Source organism: Eumetopias jubatus, unplaced genomic scaffold, assembly GCF_037043125.1.
Source record: "Eumetopias jubatus isolate StellerSeaLion01/CBP00866 unplaced genomic scaffold, mEumJub1_p1.0 scaffold_10, whole genome shotgun sequence".
Lineage (NCBI taxonomy): Eukaryota > Metazoa > Chordata > Mammalia > Carnivora > Otariidae > Eumetopias > Eumetopias jubatus.
Window position 1 is genome coordinate 76,804,914 of NW_028274816.1, and position 23,269 is coordinate 76,828,182.

A 23,269-nucleotide genomic window follows, 5' to 3' on the forward strand; every position below is an offset into this window, starting at 1 on the left:
TCAAGCGCCTTCCACAGCTATTGTGACACAGAGTCCCATTCAACAGTGGAAGTGGAAATTTCAGCCTTGCCCTGTATTAATTCTGAAATCAAGGGCTATTCTTCCCTTGCAAGGGCTGCCGGCACAACTTTCTTACCCCCATTTTGTAAGTGTGGAAACGAGGCTCAGGGCAGCGCAGGGACTCCCGCGACTCCGTGCTGAGTTCTTCCTGCCAGCGTCGTCGGGGGGGGGGGGAAGGGGAGGAAGGGGCAAGAAGAGGGCCTGGACTCTGGACATGACCCCCCACCCCCCGCTTCGGGGGCCGAGAAATGGCCGAGTGACAGCCACCGGCGGAGGAAGGGGGAGAGGCAGCCTCGGGGCTAGAGGTGCGGTGCTGAAGGCCTGCCTTCTTGCAGAGGGGTGGGGGTCCAGGCGCCCGTCTGCGCACCAGGGGTGCAGGCATTTTAAAGGTTAAGAGCACCCAAAGAAAATAGAAGTAGGAGGAGGAAGTGGGGCGCTGGGTCGCAGTGAGAGAAGGAAGCAGCTCGTCGGAGCTTCCCCTTTGTCCTCCTTCCCCGAAGCCCCCACCCCAAGCCGCCCTCCGGCTCCGCCTACCCGTCCTGCGGGGTCGAGGCCGCGCTTCCGCTCTCCGGGACCCGCCGCACCTGACTCCCGGGGGGTCGGTGGCGCTCGGGGCCCCTCCGGCCGCGGCCGCCCACCCGCGGGGAACTGACCCTTCCAGGGCAGACGCGCTCCACGCTGGTGCCGCCGCTCCTGCGCTGCGCGGGGCCGGCGGGACTCGGGGGATGAGTGGGCCAGCCGCCCGCGCGCCCCGGCCGCCAGGTGGCGCTAGAGACCCGCCGGGCGCCCCGCCCCGCCCCGCCCCGCCCCGGCGTGGCCCCGCCCGCGGCCCGCCGTCCGAGCAAAGCCGGGGCCGATGCCGGGACTCGCAGTGCGGCTCCTGCCCGGCGTCGTGGTCCCGAAAGCACGCGAGCCGCGGGGAGTCGCCGCTGGAGAGGGGCTCGGCGCCCGGCGGGGACTGCAGGTGCGTGGCGGGGCGGGCGGAGCAGCGTGGCGACCGTCGGGGAGCAGTGGGCTCTGAGAGCGGCGGCCGCCGCGGGCGGGCTGGGCGGTGCTGCCGTGTCCCGGCCCCGGGGGCACGGGGGTCCGCGCACCTGCCGTCCCCGTACTCCCGGAGACAGAAGGGGCGTCCCGGGGCGGGGGGGCCCTGCCGAGCGCCGGGGCGGTGCGTTTGGCCGCGTCCTCCGGCCCCCTTCGAAAGCCGGCCGGAGTGGGGGTCAGGAGCCCGCGCCCCCTCCGTCTGGGGACGGTCGTGGGGAGCGGTCGCGGGGAGCGTGGGCGTCGCCGCCGGGACCCGGGCGTCGCGGAGGTGCCCAGGCGCCGGCCGCTTTTCTGGAGCGCGGCTCGTCAGCGCGCGGCGGGAGCCGTGTTGACACCCGGGTGTCCCTGCGTGACTCCGCGGGTGCGTGTGTGCAGGTGTGTGTGCGCGTGTGTGCGCGTGCGCGCGCGCGCTGGCCCATCCCAGGCCCCGGGGTAAATAAGTGAGAGGTTCAGGTCAGTAGGAGGAAGGCGAGGGTTCAGAGAGAAAAGGAACGCGAGATGAAAGCAGCAGGATGTGGTATCGAGTGAGTTAACAAGCCTCTGCGCGGAGAGGAGGGGTGGGTTTAGGCGAAATGAGGGCTCAAAGTAGGCCAGGTCTGCCCGGAAGGCCCCTTCTGGATCGCCCTTTCCCTTCCTCCCTCCCGTGGTCGCTGCATCTTCTCGTCCACACTCTTCCTCCTGCCCTGGACCACCTGGTAAGGCGCTGGTTCCCAGGGCTTGTTAAAGCACGCATTCCCCGGGCCCCAGGCCCAGCTTTAGGGGGCGGGGGGTGGGGGCGAAGTCTGGAATCTGTATTTTTCTAAAATTTGGATAAGCTCCTTCAGTGATGCCCTGGACCCATTGCTGGGGAGCCCTGTGTGATGTGGAAAGGAGACTTGAGCTGCCGCTGGGGTCTTGCTGTGTGACCTTGAGCATCTTCTGTCCCTCCCCCAGCCCGTTGCCCTATCTGTGAAATGGGCTCTAATAGTGCTCCCCCCCCCCGGGGGGAGCGCTGTGGGGAAATTCCATGAGAAAAGTGTGATGAAACTAGCTGCACATGGGAGCTGTTTCCTGCGCGCTTGCAGAACAGGAGTATGGAGATCAGGGGGCTTCCCTGCTTCCTCAGCCTGCCCACCGTGGTGCGGGTCCAGGAAGACAAAGAAGAAGGTTTCCAGTGGTCAAGCTCTCTTTTCCTGGATACCCTCTCTTTTCAGGATACCCTTCCTTGCTTTTTGAAGCATAAGCTGCCAGGACTGTAGGGACCGGCAGGCTTGGGGTCTCTGTATGCTGGGCCTCGTTGGGATTTTAAGCGTCGCCCCCCCCCCTCCAGCTTAAGAGGGAGATGATTATCTTCTCTCGCCAAGCTGTAATGGAAGCAGACCACCTCAGCCTCCCCTTCCTCGTTCCCATGCTGCTCTGTTTGTTTCTTTCAAGAGGAATCAGTGGAAGCTAAGTGGTGGTACTAGGTGAAAAGCGTGTTTGGGGTTACTGGAGGGGTAATGATGATGAGGCTCCCCACACTGATCAGGGGCCTCTTGGCTGAGAAGTGGCAGAAGAGGAGAGCCAGAAGCCCCCAGTAGCCTCTTGGCTTGGACAGCCTAGAAGCCCCAGCTTGGATTCACCTTAGCGCTCCAGCTTTTGTTCCAAGAGGCTCACCCCAGTGGGCTGACCTGGCTGGCCCTGTGGGATCCCTGTGAACCAAAAGTGTTGTCTGCCTCAGCTGTGGGTGGGCTGAAGGCCTGGATCAGCTTCTTAAGAGAGGAAGCTTCTAGAGGGGCCAGAGAGTGATGAGCAGTCACTCAGGGGAGAGGGGGTAAGTTTGATTTTTGAGGCTCTGGCATAGATGTGTGTAGGAGGGGAAAAAGGAAGGGTTACATCTGACTTGTGCCCAAAGGGAAGATGAGACGTTCCTAGAGCAACCATGTATGACATAGTAGGATATCCCGTAGATTTGAAGACATATTTTCACATTTTAATGACTCAGAAATCGAGATGCATCTTACCATTATAATAGACAACAGTATTTCTTTCTTGGCAGCACACAAAATAATGACTTTGGGGACATGAGTGGTGGCCCGCCCTGGGTCTCTTGTGTTTGCTTCCAGGCTCGCAGCTGGGTTCTGGGTAACAGGGGGTTTCAGTTAGGTGCCTTCTGGATAAGGGAGATAGAGCTGTAGCAAGGTGCCCCCAGCAGGAGGATGGGGGCTCAGGGGTAGGACACAGTGGGTGACTGGTGGCAGAGAGCGGGTGCGGGGTCCTTCCTGGGTCTGGTGGGTCTACCAGTTGGGGTACTAGGCTCCAGCCTTGCTCCTGTTGCCGTGGTCATGTAAGGCAACAGATCGAAGCAAGACTTTTGACCGTGAACCCTTTAGAGCTGCCACCACCCCCTGGGGAAGGCCCATACCCCTTGGCATGGCTCCCGGGCCTCTCGCCGGCCAGCTCAGGGCCACTGTCCTGCTGTATCTCTGGAAGCTTGGGCAAACCCCAGTGCCTTTGCACCTGCTATTTCTTCCTTCATTTTGCCATTCCCTTCCTCTACTGCCCAATGGACTGTGATTCCACCCCCCTGTTCAAACCTCATCATCTGTGAAGTCTTTTCCAACCACCCCCTCCCCACTCCCCGGCCCTGACCACTCCGCCTGTCCTCAGCCCACCTCGTATGTCCTCCTGCCGGGGCACTGACCACTCTGGCCTACAGGGTCTGACCAGCAACATGTTGGCTTGCTCACCTGAGCCACCTGATGCTCTGTGTGGCTGTTCAGCTCTCACCATAACCCCATCCCCACCCCCCAGGATGTCAGAGGCAAGAAATCCATGCGCACCAACAATGGGAGTTGCCGCCTGCAGGAGGGAGGGGTGTGCTTTTCATTTTCGGGTCCTCTGGAGTCTTCTAGCTGCTGTTGTTGACCTAGGCAAATGAGGCTGTGTGGTTTCCTTGTTGGGGGCAGGGGCTGGGGCACGAGGGCTGAATGTGGCGTCTGGGCTTCTGCCTCCCTTGGAGTTGATTGACCTGGTTTCCGCGTGTCTCCTGCGCTGCAAGGCATGTGACCTTGGTTCCGTCCGCGCCCATCCCCTGGGGTGTCCGTTCTCACCTGCGGGGAGGTGTGTAACAGGTGCTTTCTGCGGTCCCTTCCTGAGCTCCCACTTTCCCTTCACTGGCTCAGCACTTTTTTACGGAACACCTTCCCTGTCCCGGGCAGGTGCTGGGCTCCCTCCCTCCCTCCTGAGCAACACAGACAGTTGTTCCTGCCCTCATGAGATTCATCAGGCAGGCGGGACACTAGACCCACCTCCCGTTTCATCACACTGGTGAGAATTAGCAGGGGCCTGTGATTTTACACAAAGGGAGCGCCATATAGCTTGGAGGGTGAAGGAAAGGCTTCCCTAGCCAAATCCTATTCATGGTGAGACTTGAGAGATGCAAGATAGAAACAAACAGCAATGCCGATCGATCGTAGTAATCCCTACCATTAGGCAGGTAGCTCACCCAGTGTGTGGCATGGACCAGGGGCTCAGGCCCTTGGAGGCCATCAGTTCTATTAGCGGTGTTCCCCTTTTCCTCGGCACTGATCATCAGCAGGGAGCATGTTTCACCGCTGCCCCCGTGGTCTCCTGGCAGGAGGGCCCCAGCTTCGAAGGGAGCCCCTGCGCCACATTGTCTGCCGAGCCTTCATTCTGTCCCTTTCCGGAGCAGCTGCCCTTACAGGGTTAAGAAACGCTGGTTTTCTATAATCCGGTCAACGCCCCCCCTCCACCCACATCCTTCTCCATCCAGAGCTGTCCTCCCAGAACCACGAAGTCCGTGTGGGCGCTTGGGGTCTGAGCGTCTGTGCCTGAATGGCCTTGTGGTTGGGACTCTTGGCACGAGGCACATGGTCACAGAGCGACGTCCACGCAGCCGGGCTGGGACGGCCCACCTCCTCAGGGTGTTTTTCTGGGTTAGATCACATCTGCACATCTGCACGGCTCTTCCTTGATAATGGAGATGGTAGACTTTCTACCACCCCGCCCCTCGGCCAGAAAAAAGGCACACATGTGCGTACACACGTATACGTGATTTCTCTCCCTCTCTCTTTCCAAGTTTTGCATAAAAGGTCAGGGTTGGGACGTCTGGGTGGCTCAGTCGGTTAAGCGACTGCCTTCAGCTCAGGTCATGATCCTGGAGTCCTGGGATCGAGTCCCCCATCGGGCTCCCTGCTCAGCGGGGAGTCTGCTTCTCCCTCTGACCTTCTTCCCTTTTGTGCTCTCTGGCTCTCATTCTCTCTTTCTCAAATAAATAAAGAAGATCTTTAAAATAAAAACTTAAAAAAAAGTGTGGGGGAGTGGAGTGGGCGCAGGGGATGAGCTCCCTGACCACTCACGGAGCCCCCACCCTCCATGCTTACACTTTCTGGACTTCTCATCAAGTCTTGAATTCAGGCCATTCTCAAGATGACGTAAAAGCGTTACTTTTGCTCGTGGCGTCCTTACAAGAAACCCTCTGCTCCGTCCTAGCACTGCTCTTTCTTTGCCACAGATGCTCCCAGCTCCCCGAGCGCCCAGGGACCAGCCTGAGCCTGGGGCCTCGTATCTCTGATGTGGGGGCCCGGTCAAGTGCCACGTGTGAGGGAAGTTTTCTTCCGTTCCTCATGACGAAGGATTTTTAGAAGCCTGAATGGAAGTGAAGTCTGTTGAATAGTTCTGTCAGCATCTTAACCAGGAGATTCTTGCATCCTTTTGCCTTGCCATAGATTTATGTGACAGATGATATCATTAGCTTCCTTGGATTGAGCCCATCCTGCATTTCTAGAACAAACTCCGTTTGGTCAAGGCGTTTTATTCTTTAAAGGCAGTGCCAGATTTGACGTGCTCGGAACCTCTTTCGGATTTTTTGCATCCTTTCTCGTAAGTAAGGTCGGCCCGCGTGTTGCTTTTGTCCTGCTGTTGTCAGGTGTGGAGGTGTGAGGCTCTGCAAAGTGATTCTGGAGGAGTCTCATCTTCTTCTGCATCGCGGGCTGGTGGCCGGAGCAGGGGAGTGATCTGTTCCTGGGAAGTCGGGATAAAGGCTCTGGTCTTTGGTTCCTCTGCCCGCACATCCCGGCCTCCGGGGGCCTTTTTTCCTCTCCTCTTCTCCCTTCCAGAGCCTTCCAGGCACATACCTGCTGCCTCAGTGCTCCCCAGCTGGGCGTCACCTTTGATTCTTGGCCTCCAACGGTCAGCCACGAGTTCCCACGAGTCCTTACTTCCCACGCCCTTGGGCGACCAGATGGCCCAGTTCGGCTCCAGGTGCTGCATCTGGTGGGGATGCTGATAAACCACGTCATACACAGCCACAGGTCGCCAAGATGGTGATGACATCATGCCAAAGGACCAAAGGAGCAGAGAGGTTGTCCTCTAAGAAGAAGAGGGCACCAGGGACAAGTTGTGTCTATCTCCAGATGTTTGAAGGGAAAAGGCGAAGGCTGCCTGCTCTGCGAGGATCATTCTCCAGGAAGGAAAAAACGGGACCTAAATAGGCCGCAAGTCTGCTACAAGGAAGATCGTGGACAAATGCAGAACAGATCAACAATGGACTGGGTGGCCTTATGGTAATGAGTTCCCCGTTGGGGGAAGCATTCAGGGGAAATACATGTCATATGTGGACATGATTGCCGTGAGAATGGAGGCCACAGCTGCTCCATTCCCAGGTCTCTAGTTCTCCAAATCATAGTGGCCGCGTCAGACTGGTTGTATACAAATCGGTTGTTCTGACAACGGAATTTGAATTTAAGAAGTTCGGTGGCCTTGAATAAACAGATCCCGAAGCTGGCCGGATGCCCCCCCCCCAAAACCCACGGCCTGTTCCTCCGGAGTGGGGGTGCTTTGGTGGTCAGAAAAGTGTCGCCATCCAGGGCAGGAGACCCCAGGACCCTTGCTCACATCCTGTGCTGGAGCGTGGGCTTTTGTGGGGGGCTCTCTTGTTCTTGGCTCCTTCCAGCCCCTGCTGAGGGACACGCATCGAGCCCCACTTTGAGGATCACCTTTCCGGGTGGCTATCCGAGACCCGCTATCAGGGCCAGCCTGCCCAACCTCCTGGTGGGGATTAATGGACTCTTATTGTGGGGTTTGGGGAGCCAGTGTTTCATAGATCTTTGTGTTTTGCATTCACTTCTGTACTGACATCTTGGGAGCTGCGTTCTGAGAAGACAAAGTCAGAGTTTTCCTTGGCCTGCTATTGCGCCTAAGGGAACCCAGGGGGCTGCAGCCTGACGTTCACACCATGGGGTGGGGGTGGGAGGTGACAGCTCCCCATCCCGGCCTCTGTCCCTAGGTCACCCGCTCATCCCTCCCAGCCCCTTCCCTCCTGGATCAAAGGGGCCCAGCCTGTGAGTTGCCCCAGTCTGCTCTCCGAGTCTAGTAGACTTAGAGGAGCTGCTCCTTCCCTCACGGCACTTGTCTTAATGGCAGGACTCCCGGCGGCTGCCAAGTTCAGACCCCAGGGCGCCATGCCTCCCACCACCCAGCCCTCTGTCTATAGGTCGGCTGCCTCCAAGGTCACTGGTGGCTCCGTAATGGCGAATTCTGGTGGCCTCCTCCTACCTGGTATGTCTCTTGGGGTTGCCCAGGCCCCCGATGCCCCCAGCTCCCCTGGGGCTTTCTCTCTTCCGGCCATCCTGGGGTCCATCTCTGTCCCTGTCCCACACCCACGGCTCCGAGCCCGGGCCTGCTGTTTGCACCATTTTGACTTCAACCCCTGTCGGGAGCCCAGCTCCTCACCCACAGAGCGGGCTTCCTCTGCGGACTTCCCCATTCTCGTCTCTGGTGACAACAGCCTCCCAGGCGTGAAACCGTGGAGTCACCTCTGAGTCCTCCCTCCATCTTCCCGCTCCCTGGTCCGTGTCATGTCGCCGCCTCCCCCCGGGGTCCTGGCTTCTCTCACTTCCCCACCGCACCCACCACTCGCCATTCAGCTTTTGTCACCCTGCTCTTCCTGCGAAAACCCCTTCGTCACCGTGCTCGGAAGCTTCTGGAAGCCTCTGGTGACGCCCTACCTCCCAGGGAAAGCCCAGAGTCCTTGGCTTCCCGTTCAGGTGTCAACACTGAGTCCGGCTCTTGGAGTCTTTTCCCCGAACGCTCACCCCTCCTCCAGCCAGGCTGCCTGCCTCAGTTTCTCCAGGACCTAACATGTGCTCTTGCCTCCCTGCTCCCTCCTCCCGATGAGGAGACTCCCCAGCTGTCGTGTTCAGCCCCTTCTCCCCAGTGCCCAGCGGGGCCAGGCTTTGGGGGTGCTCAGTCCGTGTTGGCCGGTTGAGCCTCCATAGGGAGGAAGCCCGGGGCCCCAGGCTCGGATGGCAGGTGATTGACTGTCCCCCCCATCTGAGATCTCGTGGGGTTCAGTCATCCCCCAACTCAGGAACTGCACCCTCCAGGCACCCGTGGATTCTGCGGGCATCCGAAGGAGCACCAAAATCCTGTGTCTTTGCCTTCCTGGACAGGACAAGGCACATGTCTCCCCCCAGCCCGTGGGGTCCCTCCAGGCCCCAGGGGCCCCTGGCCAACTACACATGCTGAGAGCCCACTCCTGGGGAACCCTCGTCCCATCCTCCAGGTGAGTCAGATCTAAGACAAGCAGTTCTGTAAGTCTGATGGTGGGAAAGCCCGGGGCAGCCGGCCCCAAACAAGTCACTCCCACACCGATGGCCGCTTCTATGCAGGGACCTGGGGAAGTAAAGTGTCTGTTTGCAACACGATGTTTACAAGGCAGAGGGGCTTCCTGTCCTGCCTACCGGGCAGGCTGTGGGGCAATCAGGAGCCGTGTTTTCAGGCGGGAGCAGGACAAAGAAACGCTTGGAGGATTTCTGGGGATTCTGCAAACATCCCCAGGGGTGCGCGGCCATGCTGACCCTGGAGGAGGCCAAGGCAGGCATAGAACTCCCTTGGGAGTTTTTAAATTGGGAGAAAGTAAAGTACTACCATTAAGCATGGTTAGTTTGCATATTGCCCTTTACAGCTTATAAAGCATTGCTCCCGAACGTGGCTCTGCTAGTCAAGTGGACACCCTTTAGAGCAAAAGGAGATTCCCTCCTGTCACTCCCAAGCAGGGCGATCGCCGGGGGTAAGCGTGGATGAGGTTTGGGTTTTTTTTCCCTTCCTCCCCACCCCCCCACTTTTGAATGGGAGTAATGCTTTGGAGAGGAAAGAGGGCTTTCTGGGAAGGAGAGAGCCCTGGGAAAGATTCCCTAGGAGAGAGAACCCTCCCATCCTGATTCCTCCAACGTAGACAGTGACACCATTCTCTGTGCCCCCTGAGAAACGGGCCGAGGGGGCTGAGACTGCCTTCCCCACCTCCTCCAACATTTGTGGCAGTGGCCCTGGGCTCCCCCTAGCAGCCTGGGACCACCCACAGAAGAGCACAAGCTTGTGTCCAGGATCCCCTACTATCCCTGCGACCCGACAGCAGCATCTGGACGGGTCTGGTAAAGTACCTCGGGCTTTGGTGGCCCTGGGGACAGGAATACTCTAGGGTTCCCTCTGTAGCAAGTGGGTGATCTAAAGATGGGGCTCACCATCGCCACCTGACTTTTCATGCCCCGAGGTGGTTTTCTGCGGTGAATTCTTCCTCTGAACCCATTAGAGAAACGTAGAGATGAGCTGCCCAGCTGGAGGGCAGAGGTGCCGAGGACTCCTGTGATGTCACCTTGGCCTGTGGGTCCTGGTGTGATAATATTGGTTTGGGTATAAGGTGCTCCTAAGACGCAGAGGAACGACAAAAAGCAAGGGCATGGCTTTTTAAAGAGATTGGTCATAAAACCCCTTACGTTAGGCAGAAGTGGGCTGAGGGAGGTGATTTGAGGAGGTGGCCTTGGGGAAGGACTGGCCTTGGGTGGCATCCAGAAAACCCATTTCTGAGCTAGTGATGCTAAGGAGCTCAGACCTATGGCATGCAATCTGTGTGGGCTTGGCAGAGGAGGCTGTTCTAGAAGGTTCCCGAGTCAGCTGGAAAAACGTGCTGGGGACTTGTGGGAGTTGGCAGAAGCGAGCCTTCGAGACTGTATGGCCATGTGTTGGAGGCCGTGGATAAAGAAGGAGGTGCCACCCATTCTTCATTCTCCTGGTCTCCTGCCTCTGGCCCAAGGCAGCATGCTGTCATGGTCCAGCATCGTCCCGAGGTGGATGGAGAACGCCCCGTCTTGGACCAAGGCTCCGTTCTGCTGGCTCCCCGTCAAGGCCCCTGTGTGGGGACTGTTAAAGAGATTGGGTCGGTATAGTCCCACCTCGGGTCCAGAGCTCAACCCCTCAGAGTCCAGTTTCCCCCCTTCTCCTCCCCATTCAGTGTTTTCGAAGATCAGGGATTACTTCTCACTGCCTGTTACTCCTACCACCTGCCTAGTGGATGGAGGCGGCAACAGGATAATCATTATTTTTTTTTAAATAAAGACTTAATTCTTTTTTTTTAAGATTTTATTTGTTTGACACAGAGAGATACAGCGAGAGAGGGAACACAAGCAGGGCGAGTGGGAGAGGGAGAAGCAGGCTTCCCACCGAGCACGGAGCCCGATGGGGGCTCAATCGAAGGACCCTGGGACCATGACCCGAGCCAAAGGCAGACGCTTAATGACTGAGCCACCCAGGCGCCCCTGAAGACTTAATTCTTGAGAGCAATTTCAGGTTTGCAACAAAATTGGGAGGAAGGTGCAGAGATTTCCTGTACACGTCCCCTCCCCCCAACACATGCATAGCCCTCCTTTGTTCTCAGCATCATCCACCAGAATGGTACATTTTCAACCAAGGATGAACATATATTGACACATCATAGTCACGCCAAATGCATAGTTTACGTCAGGGTTCACGCCTGGTGTTGGGCATTCTGTGAGTTTTGGTAAACATATAGTGACCCATAGCCATCATTGTAATATTATACAGAGCATTTTGAATGTCCTAGAATTCTTCTGTGCCTTGCCTGTTCATTTCTTCTGTTTCCGCCACCGTGGGCAATCACTGATCTTTTTTGTCTTCATAGTTTTGCCTTGGGGACGTAATTGTTCACAAAACTATCTGATCTGGTTTCAGGAAGACAAGTTCTGTTAATGCCTACACTGTATTTGCATGGTCCCAGCTACCCAACCAGTAGGAGATTATCTCGAATTCAGTTATCAGAACTGTCCCTCTTGACTTGAATTGCTTCAATCCTAGCTGGCCAACCCAGTCCACTCCAAAGGATGTCTGACCTTTACATAAGTCAGTCCCTGCTCCTGCACCCCCAGAGTGGGATACACGGAGGTGAGCTTGCTGTAGAGAAGCTGCATGCTGCTTTTCTGGGAGTATGACTTCATCTTCTGTGGTGTGTCTTCTTAAAGGGGAATGTGGGGGCATGCTCTGTGGTCTCTAAGGTCAGATCATAAAACCTACTCCACCAGTTTGGGGAAAATCCTACCAGCTGTATCAAAATGACATAGTAACAACCCAAACAAAAATCTAATTTTGCTTCTCAGATAACTCAGTATTGACTGAACTATATTGTATCAGAGAGACATAGCATGGTGGTGGCGTAAAGAAGACACCTTCGTAGGGCGCCTGGGTTAGTGGATGGAGGCGCCATCTGGCTCAGATGGTTAAGCGTCTGCCTTCGGCTTGGGTCATGATCCCAGGGTCCTGGGATCGAGCCTCACATCGGGCTCCTGGCTCAGCGGGGAGTCTGCTTCTCCCTCTCCCTCTGCCTCTCCCCCTGCTCATGCTCTCTTTCTCTCTCTATCTCTGTGTCTCAAATGAATAAATAAAATCTTTAAAAAAAATAAAAATAAAAAAAAGAAGAAGACACCTTTGTAGATTGAGAACCTGTGCTCCTTCTGTCTTGATCTGCCTGCCTGAACATGTGGCTTTCATCTTGTGGTGCATAATGGCTGCCTAGCAATGGCCATCATATCTGCATTCCAGCTAGCAAGAGGAGGAAAGAGAAGGAAGGAGGCATGCCTCTTCCTTTCAAAGGCATGATGTGGAAATTGCACTCATCAATATCTACCTCTATTCCAATGGCCAGAGGATAGCCACGTGGCCACACCTGACTACAAGAGAATCTGGGAAATGTAATCTAAGACTTCTAAACATTATATTATTATAGAAGAAAGGAGAATGGATGTAGGAGGACAATTAGGAGAGTCTCATCCACGTTTGGACTCCACTAGTTTGAGGTCTTTCTGAATTCTCATATAAAGGTTCTTTATCCCTCCTGTTCTGTGGCAAGTGTGCCTTCTGAGCTCTGTTGAAAACCCTTAAAATACAGATGGCATTCTCTATCAAAAGCTGGAATCCACCCAAATGTCCGTCTACAGATGAAGGGTAGACACAACATGGCATGTACATGCAATGGAATATTATTTAGCCTCAAAAAAGGAGTAAAATTCTGACATGTTCCAATATAGATGAACCTTAAAGGCTTTACGTGATGTGAAATGAGCCAGCCGCAAAAGGACAAATATGGTATGGTTCCTTGTATATGAGGAACCCAGAGTTGTCAGACTCATAAGGACAGCAAGAAGACCAGCGATTACCAGGGGCTGGGGAATAGGAAGAGAGGCTTGGGGAGTTAGCATCTCATGGGTGTGGAGTGTCAGTTCGGGAAGATAAAGAAGTTCTGGAGATGGATGGTGGTGGTGCCTACCCGGCCATGTGAGTGTTCTTAATGCCACTGAGCTGTGTATTGAAAAATGGCATGCTTTAAAGGGCCAAGAGCTGAGTTCTGATGAAGATCCTTGACACTCTTTAGCTGACACCAGTATTGAACCAGGGATGAATCCCTCTGTCTGTGTCCTTCTTCAGCTCGCACTTTTCCATGTTCTCACGTGACTCTAGCAGGACTCGCTCAAATCCAGAGATGCTATTTTCGTGCATTTTCTTGTATTACTGTTCATGAGGCCATTCCAGCCCCTGGTGACCCCCCCGGGTCCTTTCATGAGTGTTCTCAATCTGCCTTTAACGACATGCAGAGAACGCTGCCAGGGCTCTGGCCGGCTCAGAGACTGTAGCTCCCAAGATTCTACGCTTTTGATGTCCTTTAAAATTGAGACAGCCCTTTCTAGTGTCTGTCTCTGTCTTTGTGTGTCTGTCTCACTCTCCATATTTCTCTTGTATATCTTTCATTTACTCCAGTTCTTCAAAGATGATTGGTAGCAGGTCCCCTCTCACAAACTCTGGTTTCCTTATGACTTGGGGATGTGTTTATGCTCATCTGCAATTCTCAGCTCCTTTTAAGCAGCACACTCTCTATTTGACTTCATAGCCCTCCGCGGCGGCTGTCTCTCCCCTGGTCTCCCCCTCACCCGTTGTGAGTGTGATCCTTCTGAATCCCAAGGCTGATGTGTTATGCACCGGTTGAAAGTTCAGCAATAGCCACACAAGGCTCTTGAATAAACCCTTAACGCTTAGCCTGCTATCCAAGGCCATTCCCTCTGCCACCCCAGCCCATGAAGCAAACTTTCCCAGTGCGCCCCGTGTCATACTTTATCTTCCAGTGGAGCTGATCACCTGCCCTTCCCTAAAGGAATCATGCTTTCTTATGCCTATTGCCTCTGTCCATCTTCCCACCACCATGCCTGAATCCCACCTCCGTCCATCTCCCCACCGCTGAGCCTGAATCCCACCTCTGTCCATCTTCCCACCACTGTGCCTGAATCCCACCTCCGTCCATCTTCCCACCGCTGAGCCTGAATCCCACCTCCGTCCATCTCCCCACCGCTGAGCCTGAATCCCACCTCCGTCCATCTTCCCACCGCTGAGCCTGAATCCCACCTCCGTCCATCTTCCCACCGCTGAGCCTGAATCCCACCTCCGTCCATCTTCCCACCGCTGTGCCTGAATCCCACCTCCGTCCATCTTCCCACCGCTGTGCCTGAATCCCACCTCCGTCCATCTTCCCACCGCTGTGCCTGAATCCCACCTCCGTCCACCTTCCCACCGCCGAGCCTGAATCCCACCTCCGTCCATCTTCCCACCACTGAGCCTGAATCCCACCTCCGTCCATCTTCCCACTGCCATGCCTGAATCCCACCTCCGTCCATCTTCCCACCGCTGTGCCTGAATCCCACCTCCGTCCACCTTCCCACCGCCGAGCCTGAATCCCACCTCCGTCCATCTTCCCACCACTGTGCCTGAATCCCACCTCCGTCCATCTTCCCACCGCTGAGCCTGAATCCCACCTCCGTCCATCTTCCCACCGCTGAGCCTGAATCCCACCTCCGTCCATCTTCCCACCGCTGAGCCTGAATCCCACCTCCGTCCATCTTCCCACCGCTGTGCCTGAATCCCACCTCCGTCCATCTTCCCACTGCCGTGCCTGAATCCCACCTCCGTCCATCTTCCCACCGCTGTGCCTGAATCCCACCTCCGTCCACCTTCCCACCGCCGAGCCTGAATCCCACCTCCGTCCATCTTCCCACCACTGAGCCTGAATCCCACCTCCGTCCATCTTCCCACTGCCATGCCTGAATCCCACCTCCGTCCATCTTCCCACCGCTGTGCCTGAATCCCACCTCCGTCCACCTTCCCACCGCCGAGCCTGAATCCCACCTCCGTCCATCTTCCCACCACTGTGCCTGAATCCCACCTCCGTCCATCTTCCCACCGCTGAGCCTGAATCCCACCTCCGTCCATCTTCCCACCGCTGAGCCTGAATCCCACCTCCGTCCATCTTCCCACCGCTGAGCCTGAATCCCACCTCCGTCCATCTTCCCACCGCTGTGCCTGAATCCCACCTCCGTCCATCTTCCCACTGCCGTGCCTGAATCCCACCTCCGTCCATCTTCCCACCGCTGTGCCTGAATCCCACCTCCGTCCACCTTCCCACCGCCGAGCCTGAATCCCACCTCCGTCCATCTTCCCACCACTGTGCCTGAATCCCACCTCCGTCCATCTTCCCACCGCCGAGCCTGAATCCCACCTCCGTCCATCTTCCCACCACTGTGCCTGAATCCCACCTCCGTCCATCTTCCCACCGCTGAGCCTGAATCCCACCTCCGTCCATCTTCCCACTGCCGTGCCTGAATCCCACCTCCGTCCATCTTCCCACTGCCGTGCCTGAATCCCACCTCCGTCCATCTTCCCACTGCCGTGCCTGAATCCCACCTCCGTCCATCTTCCCACTGCCGAGCCTGAATCCCACCTCCGTCCATCTTCCCACCACTGACCCTGCATCCCACCTCTGTCCATCTTCCCACCACTGAGCCTGCATCCCACCTCTGTCCATCTTCCCACCACTGAGCCTGCATCCCACCTCTGTCCATCTTCCCACCACTGAGCCTGCATCCCACCTCTGTCCATCTTCCCACCACTGAGCCTGCATCCCACCTCTGTCCATCTTCCCATCACTGAGCCTGAAAATCCCAGGGAAGTTGTTCCTTCCTGAAGAATTATCTTGGGAATTACCCTCTCAGAGCAGCATTGCTAATTGACCTTCTCCCTCCTCCAAGTTCTTATTGCACTGCATATTAACCTTCACTGGATGCCTCGCCCATTAGATATAATCCAGTTCGAATGGTGCTGCTCTGAACTTTGTGGTGTGTGTCCTCTGAGTAAAAGTCTGGGAGTGGAATTGCTGTGTCATGGGCCATGCACAGGTTGCACTTGAGTGGGTAGTACTAACTGGTTGTCCTGGTTTGCACCTCCCCCCCACCTGCAGCCGTGAGGGTTCAAGGTGCTTCATATCCTCACAAACAGGGTTTTCTATGTTTTTCATTTTGGCCATTCTGGTGGTTGTGTGGTGGTATTACATCGTGGTTTGAATTTGCATTTCCCTTATGACTAATGAAATTGAGCACCTTTTCATGTTTATTGGCCATTTGGAGAGCCTCTTTCATGAAAGATGTATTCAAGTCTTTTGCCTGTTTTTCTAGTGATTTCTGTCTGGTACGTATTTGTCATTGGTGGTGATGGTGGTGATGGTGGTGGTGGTCCTGTCACTATGCCTGGTGACCTTTGAGGATCCCATCTTCCCATCTGACCACGAGCTCCTTGAGATTTCTGGACCCCCAGTGCCTACTAAGACCCTCCAATAGTAGACTCTGAATACACGCTCACTGTTGGTTAAATAAACCCTCTTTGATTCATACTTTCCAGTAGGATGACCATTCTCTTTGAGAGAGAGTGATGGAGGAAGTAGGCGGTAGAGTGGTTCTGCTTTCTCTAGAGCAGCTGTAACTATTGCCCCACATGCCCAGAGTGGCTAGCCTTATCCCCAGGCTTGAGTTCTGAAAATAACTCTACAGGCCCTTTTTGGTGTCCTTGGTGCTTTTCTCAAGCCTTCCTTTCCTGACACGCTCACTCCTCCTTTGTGTCCATTCTCTTTTGGGGACCTCCCTTCTGTCTTTGCCATACATGCCAGGCATCACGCTTCCAAGATAGATGATTAGAGGAACAACAGTTTATCAGATGGCTTGATTTTATCCTAAGGAAACCTTCCAGCTGCTGTCCAGGTGAAGCATGCCACCATCCTGAGGCCTTGCTGCGGGTCAACCTGTAGATTCATCTGAGAAAAGCAGCATCCGTATCTCAGTCAAGCAAGGTGTGCATGGTCCCATATCCATCTCTCTTCTTTTGTCATCCCTGAAATCTCTTTATTGTTCCCTCATTCATTCGCTATGCCTTCACTCATCTAGCAAATATGTGCGAGGCACTCTTCTAAGTCCTTGTGGAGCTTACATTCTAATGGGGCTGGAGGAAAAGGATGGGCAGCACATATGATAAATAATAAGTAACATGTACAGTGTGTCCGTTGGTGGTAAGAGGTGGGAAAAATAAAACAGATGTGCCAGAGGTTGGGTTTGCCAGAAGCCCTCGTCGACAACATAACATAAAGACTGGAAAGAGGCAAGGGAATGAACCTAGAAGACGTCTGGGAGAAGAGCACTCCAGGCAAAGGGAACAGCAAGTGCAAAGGTCCTGAGGCAGAAGCGCACCTGGTGTGTCGGCTGTGGTCATTCTAGTCCCCAGGAGGTGGCACCTTCCAGGGTGGCGTCAGCAGATCTCAGTATCTGAAATGAAGGGCAGTGTATTAGTCATGTTTGTATCTACCACAGCATTGAGAAAATATCTTGTGGTCATATTCACTCGATAAGGGAAGTTTTTCTTTGAGTAAATGAATTTAGGGTGGACTCCCTCTTAAGCGCTTCCTCCTATCATGGCAGCCTCTAGCCGGCTAGTCAGATCTCTTACTCGACTGCTCCGAGCGCCGAGTGCAAGACTTCCAGCAAATGAGGCAAGAGCTGCTCCGCCTTATGACCCAGCTTGGGAAGCCACACGCTGTTGCGTCTGCTGTCATCAGTTGGTCAAAACAGTCACAAGCCCGCTCAGGCTCCACGTCTTGATGGGCAAGGGGCATGGCTGCACCGTGGAAGACGCTATGGGATGAGAGATGGGGTGACCCCATCTTGGGAAAATATAGCCTCGTCATGTACCTTCTGTTTTCCCTGGGGAAGAATTCTCATTTTGTGTTGTCGTCGGGTTGTGGAGGATTTTCGGATATGTGCCGGGCAGCCCGGCCAGCATAAACTCCCAGTGGGAGGTGGTTGCTGAGCCCAGCGTGCTCCCTCCTCCACGCCTGCCCACGCCCCTGCCCCAGGGATGAGCCCTCCCATCCCCCAGGCATGGGGATGGCGGGGAGTCAGGCACAGACCTGTGCTCTGTAAAATATGTACAGTCCTGGGGCGCGGCAGACAAACCTTGTGTCGGTGTGATAATGGTATCTTCAGGCTGGAGAATGCTCTTGTTCTTAAGGGGTGCATGCTCAGGTGTTAGATTGAACCATATGCACTTGCTGATACTCGCTCCTGTTTGATACAGTTCAATCTAACATTTAGTAGTGACTTGTCATGATATCTGCAACCAACAGCTTGCTTTCAAATGGTTCAGCAGAAGGCGTGTGTGTGTGTGTGTGTGTGTGTGTGTGTGTGTGTGTGTGTGTGTTGTCAACCTAAGGATTACTCTGCCCCCTGGCTTAGGAGCCAAATAAGGGTGAGGCTGAAAGCAGATAGAGGTGGGACACCTCTGCCTTCCTTCCATCCATGACTCCCACCCACAGCCTGCCTCTGACCCGAGCCCCGGCTGCTGGGGGGGTTCACTGCACCTGCAGGCCTGTAGGACTTGCCCCCAGCCTGAATGGGTGATGCGAGGTTGCTCAGTGTCTGTGCGTAGAGACCCCCTCCCTGCCCTGGCATCGCTGGCAGGGAAGGAGGCATCTATCTGCTCAGGGCCTGGGGCATCAGCTGTGGGTGAAGCACGGGAGTGCGCAGAGGAACTGCTGAAGGAGGCTCTGGTTAGGGATGAAGAGGGAAGAGGGCTGGGGCAGGGGAAGGGGTGCAGAGAGGGGCTCTCCAGGGGCAGCTGGGTTTTCCTGGAGGGGTGGGCAGGCAGGAGCAGGGTATGCTTCCCGGGGAGGTGAGAAGGGGGCTGATCCTCTGCCCAGCTCCAGGGTCTGCTCTTCCCTCCAGGGGAGCTTTTGAAAGAGCCCAGACCCTTTTTGTGTGTGTTTGTGGGGGGGGGGGCACTTGCGAAGAGCCCTGGGTGCCTCGCCCTCCTCTATGGGAAACCTGGCCCCACGGGGTGTCCCCGAAACCCCCGCACCACCAGCCTGGAAATTCTCAGAGAAATCGACAGGCCTGGGGAAGCCCCCCCACGTGACCCCCCCCGGAAGGGTCTGCAAGGGGTCTTCCTGCAGAGAGGGCTCCCCAGCACTCACGGCCCTGCGCCCCTGTGCACCCCAGAGCTGCCGACCTCTCCGCCGGCCACATCCTGTGCCCTGGGGTGCGTGAGGCACGGGGCGCTCTCGAAGCACAGGCCAGATGTGCAAATTCTGCGGCTGTGCCCGGGGCCGAGCACAGCACGGCTTGCTTTTCTTGGAAATCATTGGTGATTTGTTAGAAAAACAGGAAACACTGGGGCTGCTGGTGTGCATTTTGACTTTTCTGTTTTTGTTTTTGAACTTCTTTCATCTGTCCCCAGGCCCAGGATGTTTTAAGGATATTTCTGGTCAACCCCGGCCTTTAAGCCCCCTCCTCACCATTCCTCCTGCTGCCTATCCTCTCTCTCTCTGTCTGTCCCTCTTGCCTTGTGCCCCCTCCTCCTGCACCCCCAAGCACTGCTGTGTGGGGCAGGCAGGTCTCCAGAACCATGGAAACAGGTGTTGTATTTTGGTGATGCTGTCACTTGGTGATGCAGGGGCATGTGCTTTTGTGGAGTCGGGCTTCCCTGCACCTGTCCCCACGCCCTGTCTGTGGTACCCCCTCACCTTTATCACCGTGGTTAGACAGGAAGCAAAGTGGTCTCTGTGCCCTGGGACCACTGCAGCTGGGGCCACTGTCCCCTTGCTGGGGGACGGAGATGGGTGGCGTAGGTGGGAAGGGAAATGCTTCATCCCTCCTGGGTCAGACTGGAGCTGGAAGGGCCCTCAGAAGGCACTTTTTCTATGGAGACACTGAGGCCAAGACAGAGGGGACTCTGCACGGGCCCCAGATGGGGTGCCTTGACTTTAGAGGAAGAACGGGAAGGGGCTGAAGAGGTCTGGGTCCAAGCTCTGGCTCTGCCCCAAACCATCCCCTCCCTGGCTGTGTCTCAGAACAGCAGGAGGTGTGCAGTTGGCGGAGGGGAAGCTGTGGTCATTTTGTGCACTGAGCCTGTAGTAGAAGGCCAGAAAGCCCCCCTTTGGTGCTCTTGGTGAGTTTCCCCTGGGTCTCATCTTGCTAGGGGGTGAACTCTGAACATGCCTGATGGTTCGTTTGGGGCTGTATTCACGGATTTTTGTTGTCTATCCCCCACCCCATAATGGGCCACTATGGAGAGGCCCATCTCCCATTTTGTGGATGAAGAAACTGAGGTCCACAGAGGTTACATGGCTTAACTCACTGTTCTCTGTTACCCAAGCAGCCCCCCAGGAGGCGAGAGGGCAGTGGCTCTCTGCCCAGGGAACTGCTGTGCCCCCAGGGCCCCCCTTGCTGGGCTCTGCCCTGGGTTTTCATTCAGTGTCTCCATACCACACATTTAGCTGGGGCCTCCCCCTCTCTTGGGGGAACCGTGCTTAGGGACTGCCCTTCTGAAGTCATATAAGAAGTCTGATATGAGAGATTAGAAACTCCCCAAACCTCTCCAGGGTGTTATTTTAAGAAGGTATTAAACTGTCTTGAGAGAGCTAGGATGGGTAAGACTAAGAAAAAGATGGGAACCAGCAAGGGAAATGGAAACACTATTTAGGGCCCTTCCCAGAGAAGGGGATTTGAGGAATTCCGGACTAGGGAAGGAGGGTGAGCAGGAAGGTGACCCCTCCTCACAGCAGGACTCCTGAAGACGGTGATCTGTATCAGGCCCTGCTCTCCCTGCCCACATGCCTGTTCCTCTGGGTCACACAGCTTCTGGGGAGCAATGGCTCTTACCCAGGGGGTCCAAGAACTTGCGTGGGAAATGTGCGCCATCTTTGTTGTCACCCACCTCTAACTGAATGAGGCTCAGTATTTCCTTCCATTATGAATGCAAACAACAAGCCTCAGTCATATTAGTAGCACCTGTGACTTGGTCCACAGTAGAAATCCAGATGGGGTCCTATCACTTTGCATGTCATGTTGGGAGCATCTCAAATGTCATTTATGCTTTTGACTACTTTCAAGTGATAATAGTGCTTAGACGGCTGCTGGGTTTTGTTATTTCATGTGTTGATGAGGAGAACATAAATGACCATTTCACAAGGTTGATTATGACAACATATTGGTAGACTACCAGTTTGTTGTAATAATCAGTATTTCAGTGTAATTCATTTCCTTTGCTGTCCCATATATTTTGTTGTGTGCATTTGAAACATTATTCTGAAGAAGGGTCTGTAGGCTTCAGATCTAGGGCATAAAAAGGTTAGGAATTCCCGCTGCTAGAGCAACTAGGGAAAGAATTCTAGATGTTACCGGAGAGCTGAGGGGGGCTTCTATGTTAGGCAGACCTGATTGGCATCCTTCCTGCAGACCCTGAGAAAGTGGCTTTATTTCTTAGAGCCGTAGTCTCTTCACATGTCAATGGAGGTAAAAGAAGGTCTACCTTGAAAGCTTGCTCTGTGCATATGCCTGCCTGGTTGGTGATAGTGGTAGTAGTTTATTTAAGCCCACAAGACTCAAGCAGGCTCCTTTTTTTTTTTAATCACAGAGGAGATTCCAGGCTAGGTCCATTTCTTAGTGTCCTTTATGCAGAAGGGAAACGTGCATACCTGGATAATGTCTCTTATCTTTTTCTTTTGCTCTGGACAGGAGCAGATGGTCTACAGGTATCCAATATGAATGTTGATCCATAAACTGAAGTATTTAAGAACTAGGTGTGATGGCCATACAGTGGAATACTATTCAGTCATGAAAAGGAATAAGTCTTATAACACACTACAACATGGATGAATCTAGAAAACACACTAAGTAAAAAAAGCTAGATGCCAAAAATAGTATATTGTGATTCCACTTATATGAAATGTCCAGAATAAGGAAATTCATAGAAACAGAGAGTAGGGGCGCGTGGGTGGCTCAGATGGTTAAGCGTCTGCCTTCGGCTCAGGTCATGATCCCAGGGTCCTGGGATCGAGTCCCGCATTGGGCTCCTTGCTCAGCGGGGAGTCTGCTTCTCCCTCTCCCCTGCCTCTCCCCCTGCTTGTTCTCTCTCTGTCTCTCAAATGAATAAATAAAATCTTAAAAAAAAAAAAAGAAACAGAGTAGATTAGTGGCTGTCAGATGATAGGGGGAGGGAGAAGTCACTGCTAATAGGTATGGGGTTTCTTTCTGGAGTGATGGAAATGTTGTGGATTTAGATCATGGTGATGGATACACAACATAGTGAATATGCTGAAAGCACTAAAGTGTGCACCTTAAAATGGTGCATATTCTATTACGTGAATTATATCTAAATTTTATAAAGTTAATCACTACCAATCCCACGGACATTAAAAAGATAGTAAAGGAATATTATGAAAAACTCTATATCCACAAATTTGATAACTTAGACAAAATAGACCAATTCCTGAAAAACACAATCAAAGCTCACACAAGGATGGATCATTGGAATAGATCTGTATCTATTAAAGAAATTTAATCAATAATTTATAACCTTCCAAAATAGAAAGCATCAGTCTCAGATGGTTTCACTGGTGAATTTTACCAAACATTTAAAGAACAAATTATATCAATTCTTTACAATATGTTCCAGATTATCTATGTAGAAAATCTTAAAGAATTGACCAAAAACAAACAAACAAACAAACCTGTAAACTAGTAAGTGATTATAGGAAGTTGCAAGATGCAAGATTAATACAGAGAAATCTGTCATTTTCCTATATACCAGCAATAAACTATTGGAATTTGAAATAAAAAATATAACACCATTGACATTAGCACTAAAAAAAAAAAAAAAAAGAAATACTTAGGACTAAATCTAACAAAATATGTGCAAAATCTACATTAGGAAAACTACAAAGCCCTGGTGGATGAAGTCAAAGAAGATCTAAATAAATGGAAAGATATTCCATGTTCATGGATAGGCAGACTCAATATGCCAGTTCTTCCAAACTCAAACTGCATATTCCATGCCATTCCAATCAAAATCCCCACAGATTACTCTGTGTCAACAAACTGATTCTAAAGTTCATATGGAAAGGCAAAAGATGCAGAATAGCCAACACAGTATTGAAGAAAAAGAACAGAGTTGGAGAACTGACACTTCTAACTTCAAGACTTACTATAAAGCTATAATAATCAAAACAATGTGATATAGGTGAAAGAATGGACAAATAGATGAATGGAATGAAATAGAGAGCCCAGAAATAGGCCAACGCAAATATGATCAACTGATCTTTGTTTTGTTTTTGTTTTTTAAAAGATATTATTTATTTATTTGACAGAGAGAAAGCGAGAGAGGGAACACAAGCAGGGGGAGTGGGAGAGGGAGAAGCAGGCTTCCCACAGAACAGGGAGCCCAATGCGGGACTCGATCCCAGGACCCTGGGATCATGACCTGAGCCAAAGGCAGACGGTTAACGACTGAGCCAACCCAGGCACCCTGATCAACTGATCTTTGACAGCAAAAAGTGAATTGAGACATTAAGCTAAAACCTTTCATAAAATTAATTCAAAACGGATCATACACCTAAAGATAAAATGCAAAACCATAAAACTCCTAGGAGATAATTGGAGAAAACCTAGATGACCTTGGGTTTGGCAATGAGTTTTTAGGT

At 53.5% G+C, this 23,269-nt stretch overlaps 1 protein-coding gene across 8 annotated transcripts in view; it reads left to right on the plus strand.

Moving 5' to 3' along the window:
* The first annotated feature begins 934 nt into the window (after positions 1-934).
* PIK3R5 (phosphoinositide-3-kinase regulatory subunit 5) overlaps positions 935-23,269 on the plus strand; it is a 65,985-nt gene continuing 43,650 nt past the window's right edge. For 2 of the 8 annotated variants that reach the window (XM_028124920.2, XM_028124925.2), the window contains exon 1: positions 935-1,024. The gene's annotated coding sequence lies outside the window, so the exon portion shown is untranslated. Of the gene's footprint in view, positions 1,025-1,566; positions 1,626-1,707; positions 1,797-8,553; positions 8,648-23,269 lie in introns of those variants that run through there. The other 6 variants (XM_028124921.2, XM_028124923.2, XM_028124922.2 and 3 more) reach the window with 5 other exon arrangements.